At 40.4% G+C, this 19,692-nt stretch overlaps 1 pseudogene; it reads left to right on the top strand.

The window, feature by feature from the left end:
- Positions 1 to 12,983: 12,983 nt before the first annotated feature.
- Positions 12,984 to 13,377, top strand: LOC127194291 (60S ribosomal protein L31-like; annotated as a pseudogene).
- Positions 13,378 to 19,692: the final 6,315 nt, after the last annotated feature.

Here is a 19,692-nt window from a genome sequence, read left to right on the forward strand (position 1 = left end):
TGGGGGATTCACGTGTAGACTGCAGACATATTTAAGCTTCTAACAGGCCATCTCGGCAGGACTGCTTAAGGCAGCCCATCTGGCAAATCAAACTTTAGAGCCAATTTTCGGACATTTCTTTTAAGAACAGTTAAAACTAGCTGCTTTCCACCATGACATATCAAAGTGAACCTGCGGCTTTGCCTTTGGGAGTTAGCATTTAACCCAGAATCAATCTCCTCTTCCACAGCACCTGAAGGAGATGCTGCAGAGCCAAGACTGATTGACATTTCAAGCTATAAACCAGCCTGAGAACAGGCTATGAATCATAGACAGGAGATATAATGTCTTTTGTGGCACCAAAAGCAGCAAGAAAATATCATTAGAATGTCACCCCACCCCCCATCTCTTAAGGTTTACCAGAGAGTTATAATGCATCAAGTCTTTTTTTTTTTTTTTTTTTGGTTTTTCGAGATAGGGTTTCTCTGTGTAGCCTTGGCCATCCTGGACTCGCTTTGTAGACCAGGCTGGCCTCGAACTCACAGCGATCCGCCTGCCTCTGCCTCCCGAGTGCTGGGATTAAAGTCTATGTCATTTGAATGAAATTTCTCAGTATTCTACAAAGCGAACTTCCAAATGTAATGAGAAAATTACATTTGTCTTTACAATGATTGTTTTATCAAAGCTCTGCCAAGTTTTGGAAACTTTGGACTTACCTGTTAAAGCATTGAAAAGCATGGCCCCTGAGCTTGCTCACCTCTCTCTCCCTCCTCTGAGCAGCCTTCTCTTAAAGTTAGCACTGAAACTGAATAGTCAGCCTACCTGACATACCCAGGACAGAAGAGTCCTTCTCAGTGTCCACTGTCTTCAAGTGATACCTGATGTAGCTTAAAACAAAGGTCTGGAGATGATTTTCTTGTGATGCTTAGTTACAGGGGGCTGCATCCCTTCCCTTTACTTCAGAAAACAGCTACCTAAGGAAATCAAGTCAGCCAGGCCCCATCGGGCTATTATGCCAAGTTTCAAGTACCCTAAGAACATTGACCAAAATTAGCAAATTTCTACCACTAGGTGCCGAGCAGTTGGTTCCCTCAATTGCTGGGTTGTTGTTGTTATTGTTGTTGTTGTTGTTGTTATTGTTGTTTGAATATAAAATAATGACCATGGTAAAACAGTGTCCTTTAATCACTCTACTCTGGACATTGCTGCAAGGTTGTAGAAAGGACAGTCTTCTCATCCTACAGATGGAGCTGTAATCAGAAGCCTTGTAGGAGATCTCTGCTTGACTCCAGGCTCCACTAAACAGAGGGATTTCTTCATTTTTCCACAAGACAGTTTCCTGAAGCTTCTGTTTATTCCCAAGTTTATCAACCTTATATAACTAAGGAACAAACTTCTCTCAGGCTTGAGTCCTCTTTATTGGGTGTTCTATTTTATGCGAATGAACGTGCTTCCATCAGATCTGCTAGTTGTGAGAAATGGTCTAAGCTTCTCGGAGGTGCCACATTATAATTGTGCCTACAATCAGCCTTTAACCAGATGACGTTCAAGACAATGGCAAATGTTGCAGAGACTTAATAAACTGGAGAATTAAAGGCTTTTTCAGCAGAAGAGATTCTATGTTCCAATGAGCAAGCACACTCAGATGGAAGTCCCTAAGACTTGTGAGGCTTAGAAAGTAGCCACTGTAAAACAGCTTGTGGTGGTTTGAATGGGAACGGTCTCTATAGGTTCATTCATCTGAATCACTGGTCTCCAGTTGATGGAACTGCTTGGGAAGAATTAGAAGGTGTGGTCTTATTCAAGAAGGTGTCAAGAGAGCTGGCTTGGTGCTGTTCAAGCTTTCTGTTTGTGGTATGAGATGTGAGCTCTCAGCCTCTGCTTCAGTGCCGTGCCTGCCTGCTGTCTTGCTTCCCACCAAGACGGTAATGGTCTCCAAATCCCTCTCAAAGAGGAAGCCCCAAATAAGCCCTTCTATCTATAAGTTGTCATAGTGTTTTGTCACAGCAATGGATAAGCAACTAAGACACACACACTGTGGGAGGTCCTCACTTTCCTCACTCCCACTGGGACCCAAGAGGATGTTTTTGCTAAGTGGGTCAGCCGACTCCTTCTGATTGGGATCAGTCAGTGGGCAGTAACCAGCCCAGCACCAGAGTATAGGAAGAGAAAGTCAGGCCATTTACTTCCTGGTTTCTTCCTCAAAGGGCCATTCAGGCCTAGCTGTATCCCTCTACCAACAGACACAGTTCATTCCAGACTCGAATTACCAGCTTCCAGCTGTAGGGTGAGAAGTCAGTCATTTCTACAGCCTTGCAGCAATGCCCAGAGTAGAGTGATTAAAGGACACAGTTTTACCATGGCCATTATTTTATATTAATAACCACAACACAGAGTGACAATCTTTTTTACCATGGCCATTATTTTATGTTTTAAAAAGAAACAACATGACCCTTTTTTGTTGGAGGAGTAATAGCATCTTCCTGTGATTGGTTCTTTTGTAAGAACTATACTTTATTCAGGCAAGGCACACTGCATAGAACATTTCAGACACTGGCTATCTATCTATGTCTCCAATTCCAAGTGTTCAGACTCTGATTATGTGTAGTCAGCACAGACCTCATGAGTTAAGGATCTCAACCTTCAAAATTGTACACAAATTCAGACACTAGCTACAGGTGGTCAGCCTCAGGATCCCACCATTTTGTCTGATTTGCTATAAATCCTGAACTAGATCTCTCATTGGATATACCCACAAAGCCCAGAAAAAAATAACCCATTCACAAATGAATCTAATTAAAGAGATAAATCGTTCAAAGAGGTGTTTAGAGGGGTTGTGAGAACACCAGGAGGTAAGCCTTGTTGACACTTGGATGAATTCTTGTTCACTGACCATAAGGTTTTCCAACCACACTTTTGGGGTTTATAGAGGCCTCATTACATACCCAAGATTGGTTATATCATTGCACATAGGTAATCAAGTCTATCTTCAGCCCTTCTCTTGAAGGGGTAGGGGCCTTGGCTGAGATCCATGACCCACACCAAAAAAATGAAAAAAAAAAAAAAAAAAAAAAAGGCTTAGCAGCAGTCCCTCCTCTGGGTCACTCAGTACCCCGCTGGGAGTTGCTCCCTCCTTGTTTCCCTTCCTGCTGCTCCATGGGGCGTGGGAGCTGCTCACTGGCTCAGGCCAACCAACCTGACCCAGAGCAGCAGTTAGGGCTGCATGATGCTAACTCCATCACTTTTTGTCCTGGGGCTCCTCCAGACCCAAGTCTCCTCAAAGAGAGTAGCCTCCAGCCATGCCGGCCCTGCAGTGCCCGAAACCCTGCCCTGGCCATCAGAGCTCTCATGGCAGTCGCTCAGGCTACCCTCCCCCCCTTCCCAATAGATCCTTAAGGGACCCAACCTACTTGTACTTGCCCCTCAGCTTCCCCTTGAAGGCCCTCACTCTGAGTGGCTCCGTGGAATGGGACATCTGCCAAGTACCCTTTGCCCCAGATTCTGATTGCTTCTTGTCTTTAGATTCCTTCTAATTGCAGGGAAGACCAAATGGCCTTTGACAGGCTTTAAGAAGAGATGGTTTTGCGTCCCTTTATTATCCCCTGAAACAGGCCCTTTAGTCAGGAAGGGAGTCTGTCACTGCAAAGAATGACTGAATGTTCACTTTGAAGAATGATTGAATGCTTACATAATCCTCCCCTGAATGCCTGGTTATGGTTCTCTGCTTTAAAAGAAACTTACTCCTTCCCCTCTCCACTGTAGTCAGCTCCAGAGTCTGACTAGTTGGCTAGAAGCTCCTCTTCTCCTAGTTGGCTAGTAGCTCCTCTTGCAATAAATAACGTTGTTTTTTTGTTTTGGTTTGGTTTGTTGTTGTTGTTGTTATTTTGGTATACATAGACTTTGGTGGTTCTCTTTTTTTTTTAATTTGCATGTCCCTCAGACCCTCACTCTTCTCTGGAGATCAAAGTATAGCTCACTGCTCTAGTCATCTATCTCCATGTTGTAGCAACTCCACAGGTCTCAGTACCCTCAACTCAGGTGGGAAGGAGCTCACAAGAAAAATAAAAGATGTTCCTTTCACCTTTATCTCTCTTATCATTCATGACTTTAGGGATTTTAGGAGCTCTGACCAGAAATCTGTCAAGAAAACCAAATTTAGGTTCTCATTACATGATGCAGTCATAGTAACCTAGAGGGTCCCCTTGCTGACGAAGATTGGCTGTTTCCTTGACAAGACACCATTCACAGGAACCTGACTTGGGTATGCTTTTTTCCTTAAAGAGAACTATACCACTGTCATCTTTGCTTTGTTCTGCTAATTTGGAACATTTATAAGCTCAATAGGAGTAACAGACCTCTGCAAGCTCATCCTACCAGGAAGGATTGTGAAATCATAGCAAGAATTTTGAAGTAAGGTGGACATTGAGCTGTGATCAAAGAATTGTAAAAATCTTTTCCCTAGGGTTCAATTTCAACATCGTGAGATGTGATGTTGGTACCCCGGGGTCACTAAATTGTGTTTGGAAAATTATTTGATGAGCGCCGCTAAGGGTTTTGTTTGTTTCAAAAGCTAAGCATTACCCAGTTGTTTACTGTAAATATTTTGCTTCCCTTTTTCACCTTCCCCCTACCATCTGCTCTGCAAAGTACTGCTTTCTTTAATATTTTTCCTGTTAACCCTAGAAATAGTTTTTCTTCTTTCTGTCTCATAATTACAGCTGCCTTTCTGTCTACCTCTCTTACAATGTTTCTGGAGAAATGTGTTTATGTCTTTTCTGGATACTTAGGAATAATCACTGCTCTTTGAAATAAACTGAAAATTAATTTCTTTTCTTTTTTCTTTTTTCTTTTTTTTCGAGACAGTTTCTCTATGTATCCCTGGCTGGCCTGGCCTCACTTTGTAGACCAGGCTGGCCTTGAACTCACAGTGATCCACTTGCCTCTGCCTTCTGTGTGCTGGGATTAAAGGTGTGTGCCACCACACCTAGCCTCAAAGAACTGACTTAAGAGATTAATTAAGTGTTCTTACTGCTCTTATATAGAAGACTTGGTTTGGTTTCTCGTTCCACATGACAGCTCACAACTAGATGTGCCCTATTCCAGGTGTTCTCATGGCCCCTCCTGGTGCTCATACACACTGTATTACATGGAACACACACATCTAAGCAAGCAAACCACTCATACACTTAAAATATAATAAGATATTTTACTAATTCTTTGAGAATGTCATATGTTAATATAATTTATTTTGATTGTATGCATCCTGTTTACCCTCCTAACTCTTCCTACAGTCTCCCTACTGGCATCCACCCACTCATGACTTCATGTCCTTTGTTTTTTTAATAACCCAATTAAGTCCACACTGCTCATCAACTTAACGGGTGTAAGTCCATCCACTGGATCATAATTGATTTGCCAGAAGCCATATGCTTAAAGAAAATTGACTCTCCTTCTTCTAGCAGCCATCACCTGTCAAAAGTTCCTTGGCTAAGAATTGGAGCTCCTGAACCCCTACCACTTCCATGTGAAGAGAATGTTGTCTTGCCTTGGTCTAGGGTGAAGGCAGCCTCAGGATGATACATCCCTGAGGCTTTGTCTCTACAGACTGATAAGCATGTGCCATAGACTCAGAGGAGTCATATTGGCCCAGGATTGAATACAGGGACCAGTGACTCTTCCTGGGCTACTGTACTGCAAAATGGACCATCAAGGAGGAGGAGGAGGACATTGAGCAACTAGAGGGAGAGAGATCAGGGCATTCCTGTGGGGACTGCGGGGTTGGCAGATGGACCTCACTGGAGTCCTCCAAGGTTTGGTCCAGGGACTGCGTGGGTTCTATCTGGTAGAAAATTTGCTAGAGTCCCAGAGAATTATGCCAAAGGATTTGCCCCGAGGAACTGATACCCAGAAGGTTTCATTCTTGTTCTCCTTAATCTCCTTTCCTTCCTGCTTAGGATAGTTGGGTTGTAAGGGAGATACATTCATTTAATAGATTAATCATAACATCTGTTAAGGAAGCAAAGCCAACACTTCCAAATTGGAATATTGACTGTCTTTATTTGTGCAGATATTTCCTGGGTAATCAGAGCTGTTGTGAGTTCGTGAGTGCACTGGTTTAATGTTCTGAAGAGATGATTTCACTCAGATCCTCTAGATTTCTGGTTTTTACAGTTTTGCTTTTTGTTTGTTTATTTGTTTTTTTAACTGTTGTTGTTTTGTTTTGTTTTTTTTGCATTTTCTTCTTCTGTGTTCTCTGAACTGTGTGTGTGTGTGTGTGTGTGTGTGTGTGTGTGTGTGTTATAGATGACCCCACTGTAGCTGAGCACTCCATAGACACTTATTTTCTGCAATTCAACCATTATAATTTTCTACATTAACACAATGCCTAATACATAAAAACATTTCTGGGATGAAGTCTGAAAGCTGCACTAAATTCTGGGTAGAGAGATATGAATTCAGCATGCAGTTTAATGGCACATCTCTTGTTAAAAAAGAATCATTTTTACACCTGGGGCATATGATCTCCCTAATAATAGAATCTTGGCCAGATTTTTAGTATGAGATATATATTGATAGATATAAAGCTGGTATTAAATCCACAAGAAAGCAGTTGCTTACCCCAATAAGTTTAGTGCCACTCTTGCACCCATGGACATATCTTACCAAGCTAGATATGATTATTGCCTGCATGGTTCACAGCTGGGAATGACTACTGATGAATTTTACACCAGTGGTCTCTATAGCACCTTCTGTTATTTGCAAACTTAACAACAGAGAGAAAGCTTCCTGGGTAGTATCCACTTGATTTCTCCATGTTCTATGACCGAAGTATCTGATGTAGTCACCAATAGGATCTTACCATCAAGTTCTGTTGTGCAACCTAGTGCAATAAAAATTTAAGTCGGAGGAGAATTTCAAGGGTAGAGTACAGAAAAAAGAGGAAAGGGACAACTAAGACTAAGGATGTTTGAAAAAGTCATACGGAACCTACTGTTTTATATGATATACATGTATCATATAAATTTATATATACATCACATATGTCATATATACACATATACTATATATATAAATATATATCAATTTATATCAACACATACACATCAGTATATATATCAATATCTATATGTATATCTGTATCTATATCAGGGGTGTTCCAGCAACCCCCCATCTTAGTTAATTTTCTATTCTTGTGATAAAAATCTCATTACCAAAAGCAACCTGTGAGGCTTATTTTAATGCACAACTTTCAGATCACACTCAATCCCAGAGGAAAATCAAGTAGGAATTACAAGCAGAAACTAGAGGCAAGAATTGAAACAGAAACCATAGAAAAGTGCTACTTACTGGCTTACTTAGACTGCTTTCTTACACCATCGAGGACTACCTGTCCAAGGGTGGCACCACCCCATTGAATTGTGCCCTCCCATATCAGTCAGTGGCCACCTCCTATACCAAGGCCTCCTATACCTCTTTCCAGTGGAGGGAGTAGGACACCAACTCACCTATAAAACCTTTGACCCAAAATTTACCCTGCCTAAACTGTATGCTGGGGTAGAGATATCAAGAGATTGAGAGAAGAGCCAAACAATGATTGGCCCAACTTGAGACCCAACCCATGGGAGAGCGCCAACCCATGACACTACTAAAGATACTCTGCTATGCTTGCAGATAGGAGGTTAGCATAACTGTTCTCTAAGAGGCTCCACTCAGCAGTGGATCAAAATAGATGCAGAAACTCATAGCCAAACATTAGATGGAGCTAGGGGTGACTTGTAGAAGAGTTAGGGAATAGATAGAGGGACCTACAGGGGACAAGAATTCCACAAGAAAAGGAACAGAGCTAATTAACCAAGGACTGTGAGGGTGAACAGAGACTGAACCACTAACAAAAGAGCATGCATTGACTGGACCTAAGTTCCCTACACATATGTAGTTAGTTGATGGGCAGCTTGATCTTCATGAGGATCCCCTTGCAATTAGAGCAGGGGCTGCCTCTGACATTGACCCTGTTGCCTACTTTTGTATCACTTTTCCTTAGCTGGTCTGCTTTGAAGAACCTCAGTGGAAGAGGATGCAATTAGTCCTCATGAGACTTGATGTGCCTGGATGGGAGGGTAGAGAGGCTCCTCTTTTCTGAGGGAAAGGGAAGAGGGGGAAAGGGGAAGACGGTAGGAGGGCTGGATCAGGGGGAGGGGAGGGAGGGACCTGCAATATTGATGTAAAGTGAATAGTAATAATAACATTATTATTAGTATCATTATCATTAAAATGTTATATCAATTAATTAATAACATCATCAACAACAATAATATGTACAGCATTAAGAATGCTATTAATTATATTAATATAATATCATTATTAATATCAACAATAGTATTATTAATGTTAATATTTATTATTGTTGTTGTTGTTGTTATTATTATTATTAAAAAGAGTCTTTCATAGGCCAATCTGGGGACATTTTTCTCAACTGAGCTTCCTTTTTCTCAAATGACTCTAGCTTGTGTCAAGTTGACAAAAGGCTAATTAGAAAAGATGCCAAAACAATGAAGTGTATTTTTAAAAAATGTATTGAAAACTCATTTTCTATTGTTCAGCTGCATCACAGACCTATGAACATCACCTGAAGTCTATATCCATTGGCAGACACAACAGATATAATTTGAGGTAATTCTCTATACATACAATGACAGTAATGCACACAACAGGCTATGATATTAAAAAAAAAAAAAAAGAGTTGATTGTGTATGGCCAGACGTCAAATGGGTGTGTGCAATCAGGTGAAAATGAGAAAAGTAGCCAGAGGCTGTTATGAACCTCCGACTTGCACACTGCTCATTATCCATCAGCTATACTCAAACATCAGAAATATAAGTCAGAAAATGATCCTTTATGAACAGTACAGAGACATGATAAGATACCCAGATACACAAAAATGCTAAGAAAAAACAATAGCCAAGAATTCAAATAATTACTGAGAAACTAAAATGGTATTGAGTATTAAAAATGATGGGGGCACTTCTTAGCTTTCTTTGTCTTTATTGCGGAACTTCTTTGGATTCTTTTCTCTCTCTATCAGTATTGATTTCCCACATGATGACCAAGCTGCACATCTGCTATATATGTGTAGGGAGTCTAGGTCTAGCCCCTACATGCTCTTGGTTCATGGTTTAGTCTCCTTGAACCTCCCATGGGCCTAGATTAGTTTAATCTGTACATTTTATAGTGTCGTTGACCTCTCTTGCTCCCTCAATTCTTCCTGCCATTCTTCCACAAAACTCCATGATCTCAGCCTATTGTTTGGTTCTGGGTGTCTGCATCTGTTTCCATTAGCTGTTGGGTGAAGGCTCTCAGAAGACAGTTATGCTAGGTACATGTCTGCAAGCATAGCAGAATATCATTAAAAGTGACAAAGGTTGGCTCTTTCCCATGGGATTGGCCTCAAGTTGAACTAGCCATTGCTTGGCCATTCCCTCAATCTCTGCTCATCTTTATCCCTACACTTCTGGTAGGCAAGACAAAAGTTGGGTTGAAGGTTTTATGGGTAGGTTGGTGTTCCCTTCCCTCCACTGAAAGTCCCACCTAGCTACAGAAGGTGGAAACTTCAGGCTCCATATGCCCTGCTAGAAATCTCAGCCAGGGTCACCCCCAAAGCCTCTCCTGTCCCACTATGTCCCACAACCAATTTCTATTCTCTATCCCCTCCTCTCTGCACATGCCTGATCCCCTACCCTAGCTACCCTCCCCAGGCCCCTCTCATCCAGTTCCCTCTCTCCATCTACTTCAGATATCTATTTCATTTCTCCTTCTGCGTGAGATTCAAGCATCTTCCCTTGGGCACTTCTTGGCTTCTTTGGGTCTGTGGATTGTAGCATTGATTTAATTTCTTAACATCTTTATCTCAAATCACATTGAAGAAATGTGATTTACTTTGTAACAATTAAGTCTATATCTGAGGACTTACATTCCACTTTACCCTTTCTATCACATCAGCTGTTCTTTTTCGTTTTGCTTTTCTTCTTGGTAGCAGAATAGGCACAGAGGTATCAACAGCAGGAGCTGGGACAGCAATGTCAGGATGGGTAACAAAAGGCTGGTAGTGATAGTCCCTGGCATCTTTTAAGATTTAGAATGTCTTTTGAACTGCTCAGCCTTTTCCTGCTTTCCACTGGGCTGATTAGGTCACAGGGCATCCCTCAGCTAATCGCTTGTCAATAAGCAATGGAATTTGCCAGGACTAGTTTACTCAATCACAATTATCTCATGTGCTTAACTGAGTTAAACAGATTTCTGCCCAGGAAAAAGGCCAGCCTTCCCTGAAGTATGCTGACCGCTAAGAGAAGGCAAACAGCTCCAATCCTCACCTTCTGTTAACAGTGCCTGAAAATCCAAAAGTACATGCATGCAAGGCAGTGGGCTGAGCAAGGAGAGCAAGCATCACATCGGGTTTCTCATGATCAATAAGAGGAGAAGGGGAATATTCCTCTGCAAAGTATTAAGACTATTTAAGTAGCCCTTCAGCATTTTTGTTAGGAAGAGTGAAGGTAATGGCCAGGAAAAAAATTGTCTCACATCGAGGAAGAATTGAATTTGTTGGATTGATTGTTATTTAACTGCATGTTCTCAAGGATATTCTTCAAGCCATCTGACCCTCGGTCACACTGTAACCCAATTTTCCCATTGAGCTGATTGACGAGTTCTTATCTTAGCAAGATTAGGTCTTTAGAAAAGGAACAGCTATGAAACTTCAAAAGGTAATAGCTTCTTCCTGAGTTTTTTGTCCGTCTGATCACTGCCTATCTTGGTAAGTTATTATTTCTGCTTTAGAAATGTACCATCTTTATGCTTTCAGTCATTTCCTGCATTGGTAGCTGCATGTGGTCTTTGACAGGGGGAAGGGTAGGTGGCTGTCTTCCTTCATTTAGCCTTCAGGGAGTGGCATGTGGGAGGGTCGACCTTCTCAAAGGCTTTTACAGAAGCTTTTTGATGCATGTGCATCCATCACTTTATAGAACCATCTCTAAATGTGGAAGCCTGGCTTCTCTAGAGAGCTGGCCCAGATCTAGAAGGAAAGCTTGAAGGTATCTGTTTTCTCAGGAGCACATGTTATCTAACACTCGTTTCTGCAGGATGGAAAACAAATAATGATAGCCACTAATCACTGTGACAGGCTAGCCTCAGTATGCAGAAAAGATTTCAGGTCAGTGTGGTAGCTTTATTTGTGCAAAACCAGAAACATTTCATTCATAATAATCAGTTTTTTTAGTTATTTTGATTTGATCATTTTTTGTTCGATCATTATTTTTTTTAATTTTTCTAGAAAATAAATCAGCTTTCAAATCTTCTGAACTGATTTTTTTTCCTGATTCTGTCCCAAAAATCTGGCTTTTTAAAAATTTAATAATGAGTCTCAAAAATATGGTTATTCAGAAACACTAATTATTTCAATGTCAATTTTGTAAACTATAACAGCTACACTAAATACAAGAAAATGTCTCTAGCTAGATATGAACAGAGACATCAGTAGGACAGGGGAAGCATTGCATTTGTAGGTAGTGTGTTGTAAGAATAGAAAGCATCTACATACATGATCCGATATTCCTACCCAATGCAGTCTCTTGCAAAAGGGAAGTAAATTTAGAAACAAAACATGAGTTTTGAATAGAGCTGTTTGGTCTGTGAGCTATAACCTGAAGGAGACCACTGAGATGCCTGTATCTGAGGTTGAATGTCCATGTTTTAGTCAGACTACCTAGGCTACAATCCCACCTTCAACTTTTTTTCTCATGGTTTCCCAAGGTTCTTTGAGGTCTCTGTGCCTTGGTATCCTCTGAAAAGTATCAGTCACAATAAAGATGGTGACAGAATTGGAACAGTGGATCATTGCATTCTGTGGTAAAAGCAAAGTACTCTGGGGCACACAGGACTCAGTGGCATTATTATCACCATCCCATTGTTCAAGTTGAAGAACTCTCTGAAAGATAAAAATCTATAGTTCAACTAAGGTTAGAGGCCATCTGTTCCATTCTTTCTTGGGATGCTCATACATACATTGTTTTACAAGAAGTAGGTAACAGTGCACAGATTGGTGGCACCTCACCAATAAATTTTATTATGATCTGATCAAGTCGAATCTTGTATTGGGTATGGAATGCACAAAGGAAACTAATAAAACTTTTTTGGTTAAAAAAAAAAAGGTTATGTTAACAATGATCAAAATGGCATGAAGACAGTTAGTTGTCCATAAACCATAATTAGAAATCATAAACATGGTATATGTGTGTGTGACTGTGTGTGTGTGTGTGACTGTGTGCATATATATTTATATTGTTTCTCCTGGATACATTCATTGTCTGTTGCTCTGCCTCCCATGCATCTCCGAGATTAGCATTCTCTGGGAATTGCTATAAAGTCATTCCTACTCGTAACCATCTAGGTCTGTATAGGATATGCATTTGGAAACTAAAGGGCAGTCTTCAGAACAGCAGTCACATTACAGGAATTGAAAGAAACGACAGTGAAAGCAAAAGGCAGAGCGGAGTCAAACCTGCTAAGATGGCCCCCTGTGACTTTTCCATCAATGTTCCTCTCAGAGTCACCACCTCCTACAAAACAAAACCATGACCTAGAATCTACATGAGGGTAGATTCCATTTTTAATAACACAAAAGAAGCTATAAGTGTGGAATGGACAAAAGGACAACAACCAGCCTTGAGGCTAGAAATGACCTCCTAGTGACTCACTTCCTAAAAGCAAGATAGGATGGTCAAGAGGCTGCTGGCTGCATGGGGCTGGATCAGAATGGGAAGAAGAGTAGAAGGAAATGGGATTTAAAATGGAATCAATGACCAGAAGGTAAAGACCACAGAAACCATGTGGAGAACTTTTGGACTTTGTTCTTAGGGTAATAACTAACTGACAAAGACTTGAAGTAAGAAAGCAAGTTTAAATTTATTTTTCAGGCTTTCCTTCCCACAATCCCCCGCGCCGGTCCTTTCCAGCTTTAGCCTGACAGAATGGCTCCCGCAAAGAAGGGTGGAGGGGAAGAAGAAGGGCTGTTCCACCATCACCGAGGAGGTGACCCAAGAGTACACCATCAGCGTTCACAAGCGCATCCATGGAGTGGGCTTCAAGAAGCGTGCTCCTCGGGCACTCAAAGAAATTTGGAAATTTACCATGAAGGAGATGGGGACTCCAGATATGTGCATAGACACCAGGCTCAACAAAGCTGTCTGTGCCAAAGGAATAAGGAATGTTCCATATCGCATCGGAGTACGCTTGTCCAGAGAACGTAATGAAGATGAGGGCTCGCCCAACAAGCTCTACACATTGGTAACTTACATGCCTGTTACCACATTCAAGAATCTACAGACGGTCAATGTGGACAAGAACTAACCTGCTGAATGTCAAATAAAGTTAGAGAACTGCCAAAAAAAAAAAAAATTATTTTTCAAAAATTTACTGCACGGAGAAGTTAGAGAGGAACAGGATGGAAACAAAGCTCACATCTAGAAGGTTCCTTCAGCTTAGAGATGCCAATAGTCTCAGGCACTCCCTTCACAAACTTGCCTACATTCCACTACAGCTTTTCTGCCAACACCATGGTTCCATCTCGAATGCAGAAAATAAAATGTAATTGGGGAGAAACACAAACAAATCGATTGATTGCTTTAAAATTCCTCACACACAAAATAACTTCCAGTCAGCCTTAAAGCACTGTTCAATAATATTCAACCTGCCTTCTCAAACAGAGAGAGAGAGAGAGAGAGAGAGAGAGAGAGAGAGAGAGAGGAGAGAGAGAGAGAGAGAGAGAGAGAGAGAGAGAAGAGAGAGAGAGAGAGAAAGAAGAGAGAGAGAGGAAGAAGAAGAGGAAGAAGAAAAAGAAGGAGGAGGAGGAAGAAGAAAAAAAAGAAGAAGAAGAAGAAGAAGAAGAAGAAGAAGAAGAAGAAGAAGAAGAAGGGAGGAGTGCCTCTTTTCCGATTTTCTTTTTTTAATTTTATTTTATTAATTTATTCAGATTACAATTCAATTGTTAGTCCATCACTTTTATGCTCCCATTCCTCCCTCCCTCCTGCTTTCACCCTATTCCCCTCCCTTAGGTCTGTGACAAAGGGGCCCCTCCTCCTCCACTATATGGTTGTAAGCTATCAAGTCTCATCTTGGTAGCCTGCCTATTCTTTCTTTGAGTTCCATCAGGCCTCCCTACCAAGAGGAGGTGGTCAAATATGGGGCACAGAGCTTATGTTTAGGTCAGTCTGTACTCTCCACATAACTGTGGAGGATGTCCTGTTCATTGGCTAGATCACAGTAGGGGTTCGGTGTTTAATACTTGTATTGTCCTTGGTTAGTGCAATAGTTTGAGCAGACCCTCCTCCCCGTCACAATGTTCTTCTTGTAGGTTTTTTTCAGCTTATGTTATTTCTTCTCACTACAAAAAACTGGAGCAATCAAAGGACATCCACCAAGTCCCCCCACAGAGTGTAGCCATTAAGTTACAGTACTAGTGTCCTCTCCAGCCTGTCTTTTCTTCCAGCTCCATCTCCTCTCATCAGCTTGTCCATCATGTCAGCAGTTTCCTCTTCTCTTTTCCATCAGTGAGTTTTGCTTCTCGTTGAATCATTATCATCATTGAACTATAGTTTTCTAATCTTAGAAAAAAATTTATGTTGCTTTGGAGACAGAGTCTCACTATATATTGTCCTGGCCAACTTAGAATTCACTGTGTAAACCAAGGGGCCTTGAACTCACTCAGATCTGCTGTCTCTGCATCCTGAACACTAGGATTAAATGTGTGTCCCACCATATCAAGCAAGCTCTGGAAAAACATCTTTTTTGATTTAACTCTCTTGCGCAGTGGATATCTTCTGGTCCTTGTCTATTTCTCAATAAACTCTGGGAAGATTTGTTATTCCCCTTTGCCTGTTTCCAGTCCCACTCTTGTTTGTGCTTTGTTTTGATAAAACTCATCCAGCCTGGCTTTGATTGCCTTCATTTCACTAAGACCATTTTTTATCAAGTCATCTGTGGCCTCCCCACTACTCTTCCATACACTTTTCATTAACATTCGGTTCAGACCCCTATTTTAAGAAAGACCTGAGTGCATCAGCTTTCACTGAGTCAGCTTTCAGGTTTGGTTGAATTGTGCCTTTGGTTGCTTCTTCTTGGTTACCTTTTTGCTTACTTTGCCTCAACCTCTTAACATTAAAGTATTAGAGTGCTCTAGTCTTGGCTCTTTATTTCCCTGGATCCCTTGGTGAGTATAGCCAATTCTATGAGTTTAAATACTTTACTTTATGCTTCTAAATGTAAATCCTCAGTCTAGCATTCTTGCCATACCAGCTAAAACCAATGCAATACCTCATGAACTCAGACTGCAACTGCTCTTCAATGAACAGCAAAAGAATTTTGGTTCAATAGGAAGGAGCCATAAAGGGAATACAGGATAGACAGGAGGGGATCAGAAAAAATAATGGGGGTGAGGATGAACTAAATATGTTATATGCATGTATGAAAACATATCAGTGAAATGCATTGCTTAGTACAATGAATTGTATTGATCAAAAATGATTACTAAGTGAAGCTTAGTGACTGTTTTAGAATATTGGTGTAGTGCTTTTCCCATGAATCCAATGGATTATGAGGATTTGAGAGATAAACTTTCTGAAATTCAAAGGGCAACATCACACTTGATTTTAGAGCCAAAACAGAAGGAAGCCAGATCTCCAATCCAGGTTTTGATGACTTTTGAGTCCTGAATAAGGCTACTGCAATTCAATTTTATAAGGACAAAATTACCTTCTGTAGCTAAACTTGTTATTTAAAAACATGCCCATCCTATTTGTTATAATACAATGTCTGTGAGCTTCCCTAAGAAATAACTAAGGAGCCATTTCTCGTTCATTACCCATCCTAATGTTGATTAAAATATCCTGAAAACAAAATCACCCCTACCTTAGTCCCTGTCACCAGCTTTGTTTTATTCTGAGAAGAGTAGACACAGTACAATTATCCTCAGACTTTATTAATATTTTCAGATTTACAAATATTTTCCAAGAATTTGATTTTGTAGTATCTAACTTTTATGGCAGAAATTAATTTTCCTTGTACTGAAAGTTACCACTTGTATATTTATTTATTTTTTCCTTTCTTTTTATTATTTTATTCTTGTTACATCTCAATGTTTATCCCATCCCTTGTATCCTCCCATTCTTCCCTCCCTGCCATTTTCCCCTTATTCCCCTCCCCTATGACTGTTCCTGAGGGGGATTTCCTCCCCCTGTATCTGCTCATAGGGTATCAAAGTCTGGAGAGATGGCTCAGCCATTAAAGGCTAGGCTCACAACCAAAATATATTTATTTATAGTATATAATATATACTATATAGTACATATGTCCCATATATTATAAAACACACAGACAGACACACACACAAACACACACACACACACACACAAACACACACACACACACATACACAAGAAAGGGTCCCTGAAATCACACCAAGCAAGAAATCTGAGAAAGCAAGGCTGGCTTCTTCCTAGTATGTCTCCTGGAAGATTTTTAGGGATGTGATTGCCCTGCTCTTTGACGACCTATGGAATTAATTAAATAAGGTAAGAGATGTGATGAGATGATCTGTGATTCAGAAATTCTATTAACACAAAATATCTGCATTAACAATAAAATTGATCCCAAGCACCTCCAGAAAGCTTACTTGTTTCTGAAGTTCCAAAATAATTCCATCTTTCCTGATCATACCTAGACTTCAGTTCATGTCTGCTCAGGTGCTTTTCCATCCTTAGCCCACTAAACAGTCACATCTGAGCTCAGCAGCACACTTGGGATTTTCCATGACTCTGACCATGACTCAGATGCATAACCAAATTATCTGCTGAATGTATAAACAAAACAGATGTTACCAATCTCTTCTGACCTACACACCGGCAATGATACATTATGGTTTTGTTTGTTTTGTGTTTTAGTATTTATATCAGACATATCCCTGAACTTTAGTGACAAAAGTTTTGGGGGGCAATTGTTTGCTCTTGGCTAGCTAATAAAGGATTCTAATTTGGCCTCATAGGCAGGGTGATCTGCAACTTTCTAGCCTTGACTATAACAATTGCAATTATTTTCACCTTAGCTGCTGTATGGCATATCACAATATGTGCTCAGTCACCATTAATCAGATGCTTTAAGCCCTCTGGGAAGAAAGCATTGGACTATACCAGTGACTGGTCACAGAAGCAGCCTGGCAATGTGACTGAGGAGAGTGTAGTCAAATGCTGCCGCTGGCTTCATATGCATGGGCCTGTCCAGTCTGTAGGTGAAACAACACACCCCAAACCTTGCACCACATGGAATTCCATTTGTCATGTTTAGTGCTCTGTGGAGTGAACAGGAACCTACTGTTTCTGCTAACCCGTCTCAAAAGGGAAGTGCTTTTCTTTAAGAATACTCAGAAGGCAGTGATTCTTTGATAATTGATCTCCTGTGGCTTTGGTCAAGTGGAAACTGTGTGCAGGGCTTTCAAAGATATAAAAGTAGCAAACACAGACAGATGCTTTTCTGATAGTAATGAAATGAGGTGTTGCTTTGACCCTTTATGTAATGAAAGCCAGTCCTTTAGAGAAAGCCCAGAAGAAGCCTGTGAAAGAACAGGAGTGATGGGAGAGCTTCAGCTACAGCTGAAGGACCTTTCTAAGCTTTCTCTGTGGGTGCACAGCAAAGACAAAGACTTCTCCCACCCTCTCAAGTCCATCAGTAGCAAATAGTTCTTCTGGCAAGAATAGGGCACTATTATACAAATTAAACTGTTGAGAGGCTCCGTCTCATGGAGTCAGCTATAGCTATCAATAGGTCATTACTCAATTAGCTGTGCCATGCCAGGCAGAGACAGTGTTCCATGGTCCTTCTCTGTATTTTCCAGATTTACATTATCTCTGTCCCCTCTTCCACAATGATCCGCATGTCTTAGAGATCCCCGTGTCCTGTTTAGTGCTAAGCATTCAACCATCACTTCTGTTCAGCACCTTGAGCAGGTATGCATCTCCGAGTCCATCGCTGTCCATTGCAAAGAAAAGCATCTCTGAATAAGTCTGTGGTAGTATTTGTCTATAGATATAAATATAAATATTTAGATATAAAATTGACACCATGACAATTTAGCTAAACAATAGTAGCAAGTTCATACCTAGCAGCTAAGACTTCTTCAGCCGTGTTTCTTTGGCCAAATTTATGGTAGCAGGCATGACAAAACCAAGTACAGTCATGCCACTACTGCAGCATTCGGCTCATCTTGTCTGGCATGCTGTTTTTTGGGTTTTTTTGTAGGTTAGAGTTACTGCTCTCTCAATGTTATTTTTCCTGACCTGAAATTTTAGGTTTTGGTTTTCTTTACAGCTGAGCAAATTTTCACTGTGCATATAAACCACATTTTCATTGTCCACCTATCGGTTCATGGATGTCTAGGCTGATTCCATTTCCTATCTATTGGGAATAAAACACCAATGGGTATGTTTAGACAATTATCTGTGTCGTACAATATAGGACCTTTTTGGTCTATGTCCAGGAGGACTAAGTTGAGTAAACTGCTAATTTGATTTCTAGTATTTTGAGAAATGTCAACACTGATTTTGATGATGGATGACGAGTTTACAGTCCCCCTGAAGTGAAGATGGGTCCACTTTCCTCACATCCTCAAAAGTAGTTGTTCTCCTTTGATCTCTTCATACCTGCTATTCTTACTGGGGTAAAATGTAATTTCAAAGTAATTTCTATATTTGCACGTAGCTAATTATGTTGAATGCATGTTAAAATGTTTACTAGGCATTTGTAATTCCTCTTTTGATAATTATGTTCTCCTCTATGACCTATCTTATTAAGTTTTGTTTCTTGATATAAAATTTTCAAGTTCTTTTTGTATCCTAGATGGTAATCATCTAGGATACATACCTCACAAAAGTATTCTCCCATTCTGTGGCCTTTTTCTTTACTGTATTGGCTTTTTCGATTGTTGTACAGAAACATATTTGTTCCATGATATTTCATTTGTCAGTTACTGGTCATATTTTTAGCTACTGGAGTCCTGTTCAAAAAATCCTTGGCTTCACCTACATGTTAAAGTACAACAGCTAATTTTCCCTCTAGAAATTTCATTATATCTGGATTATATCAATGTACTTCATATATTTGAAGTGGAGATTTTGTGCTGTGTGGAAAATAAGTTGTTTTTTCATATTTCTACGTGTAGCCATCCAATTTTTTCAGCACTGTTGAAGATGCTGTCTTTTTTCTAGTGTACATTTTTTCATCTTTCTAAAACATATTTCTCGGCGATCATTTCTGTGACATTAATGTATGTGTTTGGTTTGTGTCACTATAATGCTGTCTTGCGCGCCATGATTCTGTACTATTATTTGAGATATGGTCTGAAGGTCTTCGATTTTTCTTGCTTTCATATAAATTTCAGGACTGCCTTTCTATTGTTTTAGCTTATGTGTAAATATAAAATAATAGAGAGGGGAGATGAGATGGATATTTTCCATATTGAAATCTAAGAAAACATAATTTATATTTAATTATTAAAGAGTTAGTGGAGCTGAGCATGGTAGCACACATCTTTAATACTAGACAGAGAGGCAGAGGCAGACAGATCTCTGTGAGTTCAAGGCCAGCACAGGCTACAGAGTGAGTTCTGACAGCCAGGTC

The sequence above is a fragment of the Acomys russatus genome, chromosome 10, assembly GCF_903995435.1.
Source record: "Acomys russatus chromosome 10, mAcoRus1.1, whole genome shotgun sequence".
Classification (NCBI taxonomy): domain Eukaryota; kingdom Metazoa; phylum Chordata; class Mammalia; order Rodentia; family Muridae; genus Acomys; species Acomys russatus.